The following is an 18420-nucleotide window of genomic DNA, read 5'->3' as shown; positions in this document are numbered from 1 at the left end:
AACCCTGATCAGATCACACCCTGGTCAAGTCTGGACGCAGGGGGCAGCTCTACCTCGTGGTCCATTTTAAATCCAATTACCTCCAAACAGTGACAGTGAGCGGCCTGGCAGCCAGGTACCTTCCACTCCACTGTCCCCCGAGGCCGACACACCCTCTCTCCATCCCGTCCATCCCATCCGGGCTCCTCTGAGCCCCTCGCAGACCCATAATTAGATTGGTCGACAGTTAACCACGTTACAGCTGAGCAGTTAGGCACTTGATATTTCCAAGTTGTTGGCAGTAATTTTCTCCTATTAGCAGCTTTTACTGAGTATGAGAGTCACTCCGCAAACAATTGGCCAAGCGGGGTTTCAGTGTCCAGTTTATGTTCATGTGCATAAAAGGGTGTTTGTTTCTGAAGGAGATTCAATTTGAGGAGTCAAATCCAATCAGAGGCCACAGAAGTCTTACAGGACGGCATGTAATGTGGTGGGTGTCAAAGGGTCCCGGGCAGCTCTGGTTCCCACCGAAACGATAATGGAGGACTGGAGGGACGCAGCACCGCCCTGCTGGGGAAGAAGCTGAGGATGTGGACATGGGACATTTGAATAAAGGCCACATTTAACTGTGCGTGGGGAAGAAAGAAAAATAAATGCAAATAAGCTCAAAGGAAGCTACCAGTCTAATTCTAATTTTAGGCTAAGGGTAAACTGTAAAAGATGACATACGGATGGTGGCTTCTTTTTTCTCCCACTTATGTTCAAGTGCAGGCTGCATGGTGGTGTGAAGGTTTGCACTTTCACCTCACAGCAACTCTAATCCTGGTCTGAGTCCACGCTGGAGGCATTTCTCGGCACGGGTTTCCTCTGGGCGCTCCGGTTTCCTCCCACAGTCTCAGAACATGCATATGAGGTTAACTGGCGACCCTAAATTGTCCCTAGGTGTGAATGCGAGTGTGTGTGGTGACCTCTCCGGTGTCTGTACCTCGCCTTCACCCAAAGTCAGCCAGTATAAAGATGTTAGTAATAATCATCAAACAACTTATTATTTATAGAGTGCATTTTATGAAACTCAAAGATAACTTATAGTTTAAAACTATAATAAAAGTGCAGTTCAGAGTATTTTTATCCCAAAATATCCCCGTTTAAAATACAACAAATGTAATTTAGAGAAATATTCTTCAGTGTACTTTGAAAGAAAAGCAGCACTTATTCTAAACAAACTGTTTACTCTTCTGAATAAACTTCTTCCTTTGATACTTTTATTGCATGAGGATTGCAATGATTCGGCTCTACTTCTTTAGAAACATGAGGAAAGCAAAACTGAGAGCGGAGGCAGCTCCAAGTCTCTACAGGAAGCAATAATCTAAGTGACGATAACAATCTGAATGAAGGGAAGAGGGTTGGAGGGAGGATGGGGGATGAGGCAAGCTGACAGCCAAGGCTTTTTCTGTTTTTATCCTTCTCTTTTAGAGGCAGGTTATTTTTCCAGTTTAACCTGGAGAAATATCTATTTCACTGCCAGCTGAAGGTAGATTCAATGAACTCCTGTACAGGGAGCAATCGGGTCTGTTATATCCAGAAACATCCCAACAGTCCATCTGCAGAAGAATGGCAATATCTCTGTTATTGGTGACAATGGTGTAGAAAGCCGATCAATCAAATGTAGGAAGAAAACTGGCAAGAGAAAGAAAATGAAAGGAAATGCTAAGACTCTGGTTCTCATGTTGAATCTACCTTTCCCCTCCAGATCGCCCGCCGCCTTTTCTCTTCTGCTAACCATGCGCAGGGGAGAAAAGAGGAGAGCAGTTTCCTGACATTCATTCATCAGGCTCAGAGGAAGCTTGAAAGAGCGTAGGACCACTTCGGGAGAAACAGAGACACAGGCCAGCAGAGAAACAAAACGGATGGAAATAGAATGGAAAAGAGTGGTGGTGGTGGTGGTGGTGGTTGGGGGACTGAGGTTGTGTCTCGGTGTCTGTCTCGGACCAGGACCTCGCCACCTGTCGGAGCCCACATTCCTGCACATTCCTGGGATCCCTGGGACAAAGCGTGGTGAGAGGGCCAGGAACTGGCCTCGGCCCTGCCTGTCAGCAGCTGATATCGCTGATAGAAGTATCAAGGGCTCATACTCACAAGTGCAGAATACAAGAAGACAGAACGAAACAGACTTATGACTCAGTCAGGACCTGTATGTCGACACAGAACGACACACAAATCAAACAACAAACTTGGGGCATCTGGAGTGAAAATTAACTCCTTCTAAAGAAACTCCGGTACAGGAGATCAGATCGACTCACATTTGTTCAATGATGTTCTGGACAAAGCTAAATGAGGAGGTTATTGTGTCAGTGTTTTGGATTAATGAAGGATTAGCTGAGCGTAAAGGCTAAAAACATGTCGCATACTTGAATACAGGAGTCACTAAATGTTATCTTTTTCGTAATACTTAGACTTTTGTATAAGTTGGATAAAAAATTTGGTTATTCGTGGATGGAAACAGGCCAAATTATTTCTGTTTTCAATGTTATGCTAGCCTAAGCTATATAATAAATATTACTATATTAAAAAAATATCAAGTTTTTCTTTTTTCCTTTTTTTGTGGTTTCACATAAGTGCTTTTAGTTTTATACATATTCTCCCAATTTATCAACTTTTGACGTAGACAAAAAATAATTCAAGAGCAAATAATTAAAAAAACAAATAGACAAGAAAAACAAGAATCAAAGAAAATACCAATAATTACTGATTGAAATTGTGATATAATATAGACAGAAGCACAGACACAAACAGGGATAATATGGACAATAGAAAAGTTTACAACTCATCAAAAGATTTTTCATTTACTTTTAAAAATATATCACAGTGCAACTTAAGTAAACACAATGTCTCCATGTTGTAAATTACATTTAATAAGAGATCACCTAATCTCCTGCAGTTTAGTTATGATGAGAGGGTTTTCTGGAGCATCAGTTCCTGTGTTTGAAATATGACACTTTTTACCTCTAAATAAAGTTTATTTCAGAATTTCTTTTTTTTTATCCTTAAATCATTATTTTACTGTAGTTAATAGAAAATAAGCGTGAAGACTTGCCCCGTAAGTGATATTTTACTTTGCTATATTACATTACAAACATAATATGTTAATGAGAAATTCATATTGTAACACATTCTGGATGTTTTACCAACACAAATCAATCGCTCAGTAACTGAAATATTCACTGGTTAAATTCACCTGTAGGAAGGACCGAAGATGCTCATGAGAACAAACAGAACAGTATACTGAAATCAGAACGGCTGTAAACTAGAACCACAGCCGACACGCAGCTCCATCCAGATGCAGGATAACCTCAGGTTGTCCATCGTCCCGCTGTCTGTCCAGCTCTCATACCGCTGTGGACTCTGAGCAGTGTAGCATTTCAGCTGTTAACAGGGTGGAGGGAAACCAGCGGGAGGTGGGGCTGCCAGTGTGGAGGATGTAGCAGAGAATGAATGGAGCTCATTCTCCCCGAGACGACTTCAAACAGGCTGGCATCAATCAGCCAGGTGGAGCAGCGGCCTCCGAGCCGCGCTGGCCGGCCGTCAGCCCAGAGGTCTGAGATGCACCGAGCGTGCCCTCCCACACGACAGACTGACTGACACACTGACCGGGGGTCGGCCAGCCGAGCAGACACACACACACACACACACACACACACACACACACACACACACACACACACAGACACACCCACACACACACACACACACACACACACACACACACACTTTGCCCCTGGCTTCAGCTTGGAAGTGCTGAGAATGGCTGAGTGTCATCTGTATCATTTCTGCACAAACCTCAGCTTCATCTCTGCTTCATGTGGACGGTGTAGCGAAACAGACACTGGACACGTTTGCACATCTTCAATAAATATGAAATATGTTCATATGTTATATTTATTGAAGATGTGCAAATGTGTCCAGAAAAATATGAAAGACTTTTATAAACATGAATTTAAGATAGACGGAATTGAGTCACCATGATATTATATGAGGTTATTTGACAATTTTTTAAGTCTTTTTTTTTTTAAATCAGAACATTTCATTTCAAATGGGGGGAAAAAGTGCTTTGAAACTGATTCTAGTGACTCTCGCGGCTCTGCTTCATAAAGTGCTCCTGTGACCTGTCGAGGCTCTGAATCCTCCAGCAGAATATTGTAAACCGATTCAGTCTAAACTGCACCTCTTTGATGGAAAATGATTTTGATTTTTCATTATGGAGTTACATAACTATTACAATTTTTCCGTCCCAACACATTATATTACTGAGTATCTCAGCACACCTTTTCAGTAGGAAGTACCAAATCAGCTGCAGTGTTTGCTTCGGGCCTGTCACCGTCTCTTGTATCTGTCTGTCTCATCTCCGACGGCAATACATGCATCGGTTCCTTTTATGTAAAACAGAGCTACTATTTCCTCAGCCTTCAGGCTTCTATCAGTCCACAACTGTCAACATATCAAACATATGCACAAGAAGAAACAGTCATTTGGCAGCGTGAACAGAAACAGTGCTGTACACAGGGGAGTCAGGAAGTGCGTCCTGCTCAGACTGGCAGCATATCTGAGGCTGAGCTGGCTCCACGGCCGGGCCGCCGAGTGGGCTTGTCATTGTGTTTGTGCTAGAATTATGCGTCTTCCACCGCGATCACCCTATGACCTCCGGGTGAGGGTCAACATGCAAGACGCCCCTTCCAACATACACAATGGACCACCATTCACCGTCAAGGGCTGAGAGAAGGAGTAAAAGAAGAAGAAGAGTGTTCATTCAGACATCAGATCTCCTATCGCTCCATCGTTTCCCCTCATCTGTCTGACCAGAGCAGGCCGCACGGGCTCCGCCCACATCTTCATGGAGCTACTAGACCCCCTGTCTGCAGCCCGGCTCCAAAACAAACCCACTCGGCCCACATCCCCTGGCTCATGCAGACCAGCTTGGTTACGATGGCTGAACCGGTGCCAGAGAGGGCCGGGGGAAGCCCGCAGCACACATGCCACACAAACCCGTGGAACATAATGACACACGGCCCGTCTCCTCCTGAATACCAGCTGAATCTGAAGCACCCACGTATCACCTGCCGCCTCGTGTGACTGCGGCCTGATGCCACCATCACTGTCAGAGCGGTGCTGATGGAGGACTGGGGGAGTATACAGCCCGGACCCTCAGGGCCGGGGCGTTTGAGCAGAGAGAAGTGGAGGATGGCGTTTGTGGGTGGTGCTGGTGGGGGTGGTGGTGGTGTTGGGTGTACAGAGCTGGTGTTGATGGGTGGGCGGGGAGACAGCGAGGATTTAAATGGAGATTGACGCCCCGGGGGTAACCTGGCAACAGGCAGGAGCTGCTGTCAGATTAGGATCTGAAAGAGAGAGATAACCACTTTACTGCCCCCTGGACTGAGGAGAGCTGGAGGGCTGCAGTGTGTGTGTGTGTGTGTGTGTGTGTGTGTGTGTGTGTGTGTGTGTGTGTGTGTGTGTGTGTGTGTGTGTGTGTGTCTGTGTGTGCGCATTTAACCCGCAGTGTTAAACACACGCACAGACACACAGAAGGCAGCTGCAGAGCTGTTTCTAAAGACCTGGTTAAAATAACAGCAAAGAAAATCCGTCCAATGGAGAAGAGAGAACACGTCTACACAACACAGAGCGGTAGCACGGGACAGACTCTCATCTGTTGAAAGGTATGGGATGAATACTCCTCCTATGCGCAAACTGATTAATGTAAAAAATAAAATTATAATGTTTTATACAGGAATAGTTCATTAACATTTACAGAACTGTTGATGGAGCTGCAGCCTATATTTACATGATAATAGTCTGTCAGCAGGGCTTCTAACGTCACAGTATCTGCGAAGGCAAACAGCAGCCTGTTTGCATCGTTTTCTGAATCAGAATCAGAACATGAGCGAGAGAGAAGTTGAACACTTTGTCATTTAAATTTCACATAGAAAATGTGCAGTTTCCAGGTCGGGGAGACTTTGTGATTGTTGTTTTCTAACTCTATCTACATGTTGATGCACATTTCTTTGATGACAGTTCTTGACAACAGCCTGCGTTCATTTACGTATAATTTGCCGCGGTCATCTCTGGGGCCTGAGGATGAATCTTCCTCACTCAATTCATGCGTTTCTGCTGTGGCACAGTCAGAGTAAAATTTCAGTTCGATCCCAGAGGTGGAGACCATACTAAAGATTTATTCTCATGCTAAACTACAGCTACATTCCTCACATGGTATTCAACATGTTGCTAAAAACGTTTTCAAATGTATTAGTATACATTTAATTGATTTTACATACAGAAAAATTATTATTTGCTTAATTCTTCATGTCAGATCTAAAAATTTAGATGATGAGTTATATGTTTAAAGTTTTAAATACATGATAGTCAGCATGAATGATGTACTACTGAACGGTGCACCATTAGCACACAAAGGACAGCGTACCGGATCTTAACAAAGCATCAGGGCTTTGTTTTTACCCGACTGAGCAATAAATGGCACAGCATTGACAGTAATCTTCAGTAAAACTTTTTAATGTTGAAGACAAGATAAGATGGTTTTATAGGAAGTCTGGTCCTCCAAGGAGACAAATACAGTAATGTGCAGTGACAAACTGATCAGATAGAGGATTGATGAATGCAACAAACTGGCTCAAAACAAACTTGTATTGATGTCCATTACACTGATAACTGAGCTCCTCGAATCAATGAATCGAGTGTGTGTCACTGGTTTTCTCTTCAAAGGTGACAAACCAATAATGTCTTCCTTGATCCATTAGACAAACAGCTGGGAAATAATTCATCTATCAAGAAACGTCGAGACTGAACCAAAGCACGAGCAGCGACAGTCACCCACATTAATATAGAAGCCGTAACACACACAGATGCACACACTCCAAAACTGAGGACGGTTTCAGACACACACACTCACACACACACACAAGCCCACTCAGGGCCTTCTGGCTGACGGATTGAGAGGGATTTGCTGGACGGCACGCGACCGTGTTATGGCAGCGCCTCCACCTCCTGTCAGCTGTGTTTGTGCAGGGACGGGGCGGAGGGAGGCAGGAGCAGGGGAGGAGGTGGCCCGGCACCGGAGGACAGTCTCTACATAAAAGAGTTCGGCGGGAGGGGGGGGAATGTAAATCTTCCCGACAACAGAGAGGGCTGAGAGAGAGAGAGAAAAGAGGGGCCACGGACGAGAGTTGAAACAATCACTTTTTCTTTTGTGCAGGTGTTTTTGTGTGTGCACGTGTAGAAAAGTGAGACAAACAGAAGACTGGCTGTGCGCAGGGCGAAGACACAGACAGACTGAATGGTATTAACCAAACAACCTGAGTGCAGGACTGCTTTCTCTGGGGTTTTAACTTTTCAATTTGCATCTGTCACGAAACACACACTGCCTGTGTTTGTGGATTTCAGTGCAACTCTTGTAGATAAATAAAGAGCCTTATTATTCATGTCTTGGCTACTACAACTGTATTTCTAACAGCGAGCAGGTTTTCAGTCGTACTTTTTATTACAGAGAATTGCTATCATATCTTATCTGGACGCTTTGCATCACATGTGTTTGGTCTGATCACAGCCGCTTGATGAAATCGGACTGCAATAAATGCTATCATCGCAAAAAATGCCACGTGATCTCACAAATGGAAACCAGGACTTTATTTACAAGCAGGACCCAAAGGACATCAACAGAGGATGGCCAGCACTGTGTGTTTTATTGTGCAGCTGTAAAACCTAATTTACGTTTTGACTATAAACCTAATGCACCATCAGAACAATGAGTGTGGTCCCGGAATCTTCAAAGGTATACCGAGAGTTTATTGCTAGAGTGTAATTTGTATATGCTGTTGTTATCAAGGACTAATTTAACATATTTATGTGCTGTATAAACAGGTAATTCCATCCAGAAACCATAAAAAACAGAGCAGGTCAGCATTTCATTTTAAATGAAGATGATAATGCTAAAAAAAAAAAAAAAACCTTCTTAAATAATTGAAATTGCAACACTTTTTTGTTAATAGCTAGTTTATGTTGCACTGATGTAAAGGAAAGTTTCATGCATGGACGGGAGAAAATAGAAAAACCTGATGTTAAATGATGATTGTCTCTCTGAATAATGAACTCACTGACTGACTTTGTTTCACCAATGGAATACTTCCCACAGCTTATCTAAAATTAAAAGGGAAATGCAACAGTGGCGTCCATTTCCTTTGCCATATCTAATTCCAAAAAAACACATGTAGAGACCTCAGGAGCTCATTGATCTGTGAGGACTGTCTCTCGTACAGCCACTGTTTCTGTTGCATTATGACAAAAATCCAAATTCAAAGCACCTTGAAGGCAAAACTGTAAATCTAGTTTTTATCAGTATGATTTAATCCTGCTTTCCTGTTCAGTCCAGTAAAAAAAATTCCTGTTTCTCCTCCTGGCCAAAAATCACAGATTTATCTCAGGCGTGGTCAAACAATTTTTTTTTAGCCTACTAAATATTTGAGAGAAGTTCACCTCATGTTGTATGCATCACTTCAACAATATTGTTGCTGTTTGTGTGTGTGTGTGTGTGTGTGTGTGTGTGTGTGTGTGTGTGTGTGTGTGTGTGTGTGTGTGTAGTCCTCCAGCAGTTGTGGTTACCATGGAAACCCGGAGAGTCCACAAGCGAGCATGTGTGAGTTTGTTCAAACACACGTTGATGTGAGGCTGTGGAAGAAGCAATCTGTCCATCCGTCAGAGCAGTCACAGGCCTGAAATCATAATCTCACTTATTTTGAGGCACCGGTTATTTTTGACTTGGGAAACACACACCTGTCCAAATATATATCCGTTCTTCTTTTATTTTAATACCAGTTAATGCAGTTCAGAGTGTCGGCTGTCTACAGGTGAGGGCAGACGACACCCGGATCTCCAGATCAGTCCGCTCACATTCACACCTAGAGTCATCAGATAGCCTCAAACGCATAATGTCGGACTGTGGGAGGAAACCGCAGTTCCCATAGAAAGTCGACACATGCAAATGGAGAACATGCAAATTCCATGTTAAAAAAAGCAATCCAAGTTGAGAGGCCTGCTTACCAGTATACCACCCTGCAGCGAGAGGTTAAATAAAACACCCAAAGACAATTTTCAACAGGTACACTGTGTGTTTCTTAGCCCTGTGTAGACAAAGTCAGGGATTCTCGCGGTATTCTACTTTCATACATTAGATTTAGCAGAAAAATTATTTATCTGCATTAACCCTTAGTTGGGGTTCCTAGTTACCTTTGGCTTCACATTGCAGGAGTCGCTGGCTTTTTCTTTTAACAGAAATAATGAAAAAAAACAAACCAGACAGAACCGTTGTCATGCATAAGTAGCATTCGGCTGTATGATAATCAATAGTCAACACTTGGCGGGGATGGAAGGAAAACGCCGTAAAGATGAGGGGATAAAAAAAAAGAGAGAGCCATCTCTGGTTCTCATTTCCAGTCTGTAGACATTACCGCTTCATTAGCAGGCAGCATGTGCTAAATATTATTCTGACTCCGATGGCTATCACACCCCTATGTAATGAGATACAGGCCCTCTGAACACTCATATCTGAGACGTTTTCTCTTCCCCTCCGACACCTCCTGACCCTCCCTTTACCCTCACATGAGTGTGTATGTTTGTGTCTGTGTGAGCGCATGAATACAGAGCGGGACATTTGTAAGGGCTTTTCTGAAAACACCAGGGGGACAGGGAACAGAAAGTACGGAAAAAAAAAAAAATGAGAAGAGAATGAAGATCCCTAAACTCTAATCCATATCATAGTCTGCTATGTCTCTCTGGCTGCGATACCCAGATCTCATTTCATTTTCAGGAGTTTGGGGCCTCGCTCTTCACTCTTATATCTCCCCCTGGCTGATTTAGAGAATTATTCAAATGAAGGAGAAACTTTGTCCGATAAAGACCCTCAGATGTTCTTTAAAGGACCTTTGAAGGTTGCAGATGGAAAAGGGATTCCTCCAGAGTCGTTCCCTCATTAAGAATGATAATTGAGATCTGGACGTGTTTGATATACTGTGCACCATTAAACTAAAGGCCTGAGCTGGTTACTGGGGGAGAGAATGGTCGAGTTCAGGGCAAAGGAAATTTTCCACTGTGGGAAAAACCTCAAGAGGATTTTAAATGATTTTCCATTCAGTTCGCTTCAACTCAACATTGGCTTTAATGTCGGAAGAAAAAAAAATAGGCTTGGAATATTTGATGGTGTATTTCTGATAAAAGTAATGGTCATTTTTTACTGAAAGTAGACGTACATTTAATAGAAATACAATCCTAACGTTTATAGCAAAAGGATTAGGAAAAATATAGAAATTTATGCATTTTCTATTTTATTTGCAGTAATTTGCAGATTGCTGGTGCAATAATCTGTCAGCACTGTTTCAAAGTTGTGCTGTTTGATAAACCAAACTTTTTTTTTAAATTTCAGATCTTTATTATTAAACTTCTTTTTTCTATGGATCACAGGTCATGCCTGAGCCAATGTATTTTCTAAAACGTCTTGTTCCACAGTTGTTTCAATTATTTACCTCAGTACCAATTAAACTTTCATTCCATTACATATTTCATTTTAAGCAATTATTTAAAATTTCAATACAATCAATTACTAATTCATAAACTAAAATATACTAATATATGTTTTTCGTTTTTTTTTTTAACCTTTGACTTTAAATGCTAAAACCATGAAAATGCACACAATCATACAGGAAGGCTTAACATTTTACTAATATTTTTCTCAAACATAACAAAAAATGAAGCAAAAAAGCAGATGAGATGTTTTTATACTGTGTTAAAAACTGTGTTAAAAACCAGTGCACGATATTTCAGAAACATCCACATAACATGGGAGATATTTTTCTCATCAGTCTCCAAAAAACATATTTTATCACTTACTTACATCAAGCATTTGAATTCACTCTTTTCTCTTTTCAATGAAGGCAAACAAAACTGAAAACGGCATTATTGAGTTTATTTCTGTCTCTAAGTCTTTCAAACATAAGAATTGTCAGGTTGAACAACCTTTGTTGGACAAGCCAGCATATTCAGGAACTTCTGCATTACTTCTCTTTCTTTCAAATGAGTAATTGCGAATGCAAGATAATCATAGAAAAAAAATTAATATTTATGCCAAAATATCAGGATAAGCCTTTAGTCTTAGGTAAAGCATGACTTCTTCCCGATCAATGCAGCTGATCGATGCACTTAACATGAAAATAGTTTTTGTTTCCTGTGTCAACAAAAGTCTGCTTTACATCCTGGGCAAAGTTTAATGGCGTGTTGCCCATCTTATGTTAAACTGTAGAATTTTCGTGCTTGAAATGGAAACGTTTGCATATTTTAGAACAGTTAAACTTTTTCAAAACAGATTTGTTTGGAATATCAATGGTTAAAAGAAGGGTTACTTTTCACACTTTTACATTAATTTCTTGATAAGGGTTTGTTAAAGCTACAATAATAGTATAGATGTGTGAATAACAAAAGTGATTTAGAGAGAAAAACGTCAGTAATTCAAATATATCACTATAAGTACAAGCATACTTGTGAAAACCTTTATTACATAACATTATAGTGGTTTCTTCTGGTCAAGTGGGGAGAGTATTAGGGCCAGGATATAATGCTGAGTGCTATCAGCGTGTTGGAGCTGAACTCTGATATCAGTGTGTTATCAGGCTATTTATGCTGCACTGCAGTGAGGCGTTATGGCCTCCCAATCAGAGCGCAGCCCAGAGATAAAGGCCAATCAGAGCTCAGAGGGCTGATAAAAGCCAATCAGAGCAGCAGAAAGTGGACAGACCTGGTCCTGCAGGTGATGAGCTCGAGCCTCAGAGCCATGCAAACCACATGCAAACACACACAGGCACACGCACGCACGCACGCACGCACGCACGGAAACACACACACGCTGAAGGTAAACTTTATGCTTGTTACATTGATCTCAGCCACAGGCTCTTTCTCTGGAAGTTTGTTTTGCATTATTATTATTTGAGTCAACATCTATATTCATTGGCTTCAGCCTTAAGAACATTCAGTGAACTCATGATACGAACACACATTTTTATGGGGATTTTTTTTTTTTTTTTAGATAATTCATGCATTCCAAAGGATTTATTCTTCTAACTTTTAACATATTTTATGCATTGGAGAGAATGATGGCAATATTGCAAGAAACAACAGATTAATTTGGGTTTTTTTCCATTCATGAACCCTGCTGTAACTTTACACACTGACACTGGTGCTGGGCTCATGCAATTTGCATACTAGCTCAAGTCCCTCTTCACAGGAAAGCATGTTTTCTTTGGATAGCTGTGAGACTTTAGAATGTGTTCAAAGTATCCTCAATATCGCTCCCCACTTCACTGCATAAAAGCTTGGACAGTGTTGTTTTCAGCAGAATAAACATGTAGAATTCAGCATTGTCGCTATTTTGTTGGTTACCTAATATGTGCAGCGTCTGCACACACACACACACACAGTTCACACACAGACTTGACAGAGTTCATTCTGTGTTTTTGCCAACAAAAAAACTGATTTTCTTTTCAAGTATGTGAAGGAAAAGGGTTGAAAGGTGACATGGTGGGTGGAGGAGAACATTTGAAAGACCTTCAAAAAAAAAAAACAAAAAAACCTCCTCTAAGGAAAATGAGAGCCGGGCCAGAAAGAGATCACAGGCTGCAATTACAACAGCGTGCTGCAGCGATGGAGGTGATAACGTGTACTCCGGGTTGAACAAAAAACTGGCACTGTGAACCTCAGCTCACCCCGTCTTCGTCCTCGCTGGGCCCAAAGCAGCCGAGCAGGAGTCCTTGACTCCCCCTGAAAAGAGGGCGTCCCCCAGGTCAAGCAAAGGTCAGGTACAGGAAGGACTGAGGAAGTGCATGGTGCAATCAAAACTTCTCATCGAACTTTAAGTGTGTTTTATTTCTTGTGCGTGTTTTTTATTGTTACTGTTTTTTTTTAGGGTTTTTCTTTGATTGATTTTTTTGGCTCGCCATCTCCTGCACAGCAAAGTAAATCAACATGGACTAAAGAAAACTTTGCCTTGTGAGGATTGCATCTGCATTATTTCATTGTTTTAGAAATCAGAAAAAGACATGGGGTGTCGACACTTTACAGAAACTATTATCTGAATAGAACATCTGAAAAGGAAAAAAAGTTATAATAACAACTAATCACCCTTAAAAAATAATCAATAACCCTCCTGTAATTACTGAGAGTCTGTGAGCTTGTTATTCATCACTTTCGTCAGGAATGAATCGCGTCGTGTGGCGGCCGCTGCTTTCTGTCCCACACTCTGTGATGACAGCTAGCTTTAGCATTAGCCCACAACATTTACTCCTCTCAGACCTCCTGTTTACTGGAAGAGCAGCACCTCATCAATCCTGAGCTAAGTCCTCCTGACGGCATATCTGACTGTGAGTAACAGGAACATTAGTCCGTATACACATTAGCTTTGAAAATGGCAGACTCCACTAACGGCTGTTATTAACAACATTAATGTGAAGCACCATTACGTTTCTAACTGATACAACTTCAGCTGGACGTAAAGAGAGAATCAGTCATTCCGCTGATAGAACAGCTAATGCATCACAGCAACACAACTTTGAGCGCATATGAGCATCAGAACAGAGACAATTCAAAGTAACACATTAAATATATTTCTCAGTGTCATGTAAATCAGCATGTTTTATTGTTTTGAACATTTCTTGTACGCACACACTGAAAATGGAGCCTGATGCGGCCTTAATGGTGGAAATTCCACCCTTCAGCAGTAAGAAATAATGTATGAATTCATGTACTTTCTGGTGAAAGTGATCATCAATGCAAAGGAAAAAGCAGCTCATTAATGTATCAGTGTTTTGTAGATAACAGTTTCCATTTTAACCACTTTGGTTTTAGCATTCAGTTCAGATCAACATAATAAGTGAGAAAAAACAACACAGGAAGGAGTTTAATGTCACAAAACCTTCTGCTAAATGTTGCCTACCAAAACAGTGATGGAGAAATCAAAAGAACGCTGTAAATAATACATATATATACATATATGTATATATATATATATATATATATATATATATATATATATATATATATATATATATATATATATATATAGCACACACCACTTGACATGCATGTCAAATCTCATGTGCACACACACAAACACAGACGTCTACGTTCACGCAGTCACAACTCACCTCCCACTCACCCCTCTTCCCTGGGCGGGAGACCATTTCCGTCTCCCGATACATAAATAAATAAAGGGGTATATAGTGCCCCAGGACTGGGATGGAAGACACAGTTAGAGCCAGAATGAGAAGAATAGCGGTGGACAGAAACGAGGAGGAGGAGGAGGAGGAGGAGGAGGAGGAGGGCGAGGAGACGGGGAAGTTGTAATTGTTTCCCAGCTCGGGGAAGTTCAGTCCCAATGCGACCGGGCCGTCTCTCCCCGGTGGAGCCCCCCACCCCCACCCCCACCCCCACTCCGTTCTCCCAGACACGAAGGGGAGGCCTCAATCAAACACATGAGCCACAGAACATGACCTGGCAAGTTCAGCAGGAAAAGAGGGGAGGAGGACGGAGTTAGTGTGAATTGATTGAATTACACTCGGCTAAAAACACCATGTGTGGGACTGAAAGTGGAGGGAATGACAGTCTGTGGTTAATAATGTCAGAGCACTGATTAAAAGCACTGTTACCTCTGCTTCTTTTAACAATCAAGCTGAGCCATTGTTATACAGCATACTGTATATCTGTATGCACGGACTGGTTTGACTGTCTTAGGAACGGAGAACCGACGGGGACAAATAAGGTTAATTGAGTTTGTTTTGTTTGGTGCCAGTCTAATGAGGGGTGAGAAAAATAAAGCAATGCCTATGGGCGACAAAAGAAGAGGGAAAGAAGAAGTAAAAGAATTTAAGCAAATAGATCTGAATTTGTTTTCTAGGGATCATATATCCCTTCTCCTTGCCTCATCTCATCCCTCACTTTCCCATAGAGGAGAATAATAGCTCAAAGCAGCAAAAATAATTAAGCCTCCAAATTTATTCATCTAATTTAAAATGGCCGTCTGCTCCAGAGCCCTGCGTGTGGTGGGAAGGGGTTTCCTGCGCTAATTCTAGCTGTGAGTGTTTACCAGCCTATCTCTTGCAGTCGTATCAGTTTGGGCAACAGAAACAAACTTCACCTGCCAATCACCAGCAACCCTTAAGCCACCGTAATTACTCATCAATGATGGCGGAAAACACAAAATAAAGACTGCACTGCAGCACATCTGAAACTAGATCTGATTCACTTAAAAACTGTATTTACCAGGCAGGAGAGTTTTATTTTTTTTACTCTGTTGCAACTAGTGATAATATATATAGAAATGTTACTCAATGCAGGGTAATAATCTGTGATAATGTCAGAAGAAGAAAAGTGGCACACGCATGTTTTTTATTTGTACATTGCTTATTTACCTGTTTGTTTACTTTTTGGTGCCTTCCTCGCTTTGTTTTGTGGTATGAGTATGTGACTGGTTGGACTTTTCAAGCACATGTAGTTTTTATTTTCACTGTGCAAATTGTTTGGTTTTTATTTATTGTGTTCAAAATAAGATGACACAAAGAATTCATAATTCATCTTCCATACAGCACATTGTCATCGTCAAATTTCCTCAAATGCATAAACCAGCAAATAAATATTCATGATTACAAAAAATGATAAAACAATTTACTAGTAAAGAAACATTTGACAGATTGACATTTAACATGGCAGATTTCACCATCGGTGTTGGACATAAATTTGAGCGTTATTCTGTTTTTAACAGAAGCATAATGACTTGTAAATTTTATGTAATTAATGGCTCTGTTACTATTATTTCAGTTTCAGCTAACTTGGCACTCGGTTGCAGAGCTGCTGTCTCTCTCTGTTTTGACTGCCGGCTTTGGCATTTGTGTGATGACAGTTAATCTTCTATTAAACAACTCAGTATTGTTTTCTACTGTCTAACGGGGATGTTACGACCAGCTCGTTTGGGAGATGGGGAAAGGTGGTAACATAAAAAAGTCCACAGATTGAAAGTGGAAATTAAAGTTATTTATTTACAAAAGTAAGAGTAAACGGTAACAAAAAGAGACTCTAACCTAGAGTTGTAAAACCCAGGAACACAAAACCTGGTAACTAAAAACTGAGATAATATAGAAAAACTCAAAGGATTCCTGAAGCCAAAACCAAACCAAAAAGATAATTCCAAACACAGAACCAAAAGCCACAAACAGTCAAACAGAAACGAGTGCCTCAATATCTAACAGCAGACACAACACTAAGCTCAAGAGGCACGTGAGCGTGGCGAGCTACAGCCAGCTCCAGTCTGTGTCCTGCTGGCCACTTTTATCCCCTCAGCTGCTCCGCAGGGTCAGTTGACGAGGTGCTCTCTGTCCAGGCTCCTCAGGTGCGGGCAATGAGATTGGGTCCTGCAGCAGCAGCAGCAGCCTGGGAACCACGCACTCTGAGACAGACACACGCTCACACATGGGGAGGGAGAACCGAGAATACGGCGACGGCCGTAACAGGGGAAAAAAATGAATTTAACACTGTTCACCATGTCAAAACTGCACCTATAAAAGATAACCGATGCCAGTCGGAGCCCATTATTTGCATAGTGTATGAAATGCTTAGTGTTGTGCAGAGGAGTGGCGCTCAGAGGCTGCTGAAACAGCTACCAGAAAAAATGCGTAACGTGTTCATAACAAGCGTTAACAATCAGGAAAATCAGTTTTTATTCTCAGAGGACAAGCTGGTGTGTCCATTTTGCTTTCGAAGCGATGCACCAAAAAGAGCAGATCAAGTAAATGACAGATTAATCAACCTAATGTGACTTTAATAAAGAATCTGCTATATTTGAAATGTCAATCCAGAGAGCAGAACAGTCAGCACAAACAAATCATGACTGAAAAAGGTGCATCAAAAATAGCTGATATAAAAGGTTTCTCTCCAAATATAAACCAAAATGAAGGAAGTATGTTGTTAAGATGCTCTTTTGATTACTTTGTTTTTTGCAACGAAGACATGCCTGTTTGATACTACAGTAAGAACTCCTCGATAATGTGGACTTTCACTCTCAATAATTTAACTTTGCACGAGAAACCCACAACAGCTGAGCGGCACTTCAAGTTAAAAAAATGTAATAATCATGATAACATATAAGCGTGTGGAATCTTAATACATTTTCCTGCCGTGTCCTCACGAGCCCTGATGTTTGAAGTTGTCTGCCATTTAGATGGCTGAGATCAGCATGTTGGAGTATTTGAGGTGGCGCTGCGACTCCGCCCGTCAGACCTGTTTGCACAGATCGAGAGGCGACAGATAACGTACTGGATTGCAAACACGGCGCATTTGCTTACATTTTCATGTGTGCTGTTTTCATACTGGAAAATTCAGATTACCTGAAGCCTTCATTGTTGGTAAATGGTGCGTTCAAGGCCCGGGTCATCTGACAAGAAAAACCCACTCAAAAGTATTCCCCACAAGATAACATCGCAGCGTAATGTACAAGAGAGAGAAAAAAAATAAAAAAAATTCAAAACCCAGCTGACTGACCTCTGACAGAAAAAACTCGGCCACAGAGCGTAATCAACTGTGCGGTGAAACATCAAGTGAAAGACTGCGTCGCAATCATCTCAAACTGGGCCATACAAACATTGTTTGATTCCAGAAAATCCACTGCAGCAGTCATCTCCAAATCTCCAGCATCAGTGGGATATTGGGGTTTGAATGTAATTACTCTACGGGCACTTAGTTCAGGCTGTCACTGCTAAGGTCACATGAATAAGCCTCCATATTTGTCTCTAATCGAGCGACTAATCTGAAAGATCTAAGAGCCTGAATCAATCCTCCATTCTGCCTTTATTGATCTCATCTCCTCCGTCTACCAGTTTCACTCCAGCTTTTTTCCTCTCTGTGTCCTCCCTGCTCGGCTCTTTGCAGTAATGGATACTGAAGATGTCAGGCAGATTTAACATTTATTGCTTATTCAAAACGGCCTCTGACCCGAGCACAATACCCCAGGCCATATCTCTGTCGACGGGGCTAAAAAAAGAGGAGGCGAAGCATCTCCGTGGGCGCAGCCGATGTTGAGGGGCCGCCGCTCTCATTGTAGGGGTAGCCTTGAAATGATCAACCAGGGCTAATGGCGGCCTTATCTCTGCAGCAGCCTTAATAATGGCTGTTCAAAGTCTGCTTCTCCAGGTGGGAGTTGTGTCATTACATTTCAATATTACACATTAGACAGACCACAATAGCTGAAAGCTAAAAGCAAGGCACTGAAAGGCTTTCCAAGCCTCAAGGCCCCGGCCGGTGAATCAAAGTATTAGAAAACCTGATTGTAAGTGTCCACGTGTGTCTGTCTCGGCC

This window comes from Salarias fasciatus, chromosome 5, assembly GCF_902148845.1.
Source record: "Salarias fasciatus chromosome 5, fSalaFa1.1, whole genome shotgun sequence".
Lineage (NCBI taxonomy): Eukaryota > Metazoa > Chordata > Actinopteri > Blenniiformes > Blenniidae > Salarias > Salarias fasciatus.
Note: the sequence above shows the minus strand (reverse complement) of the source record.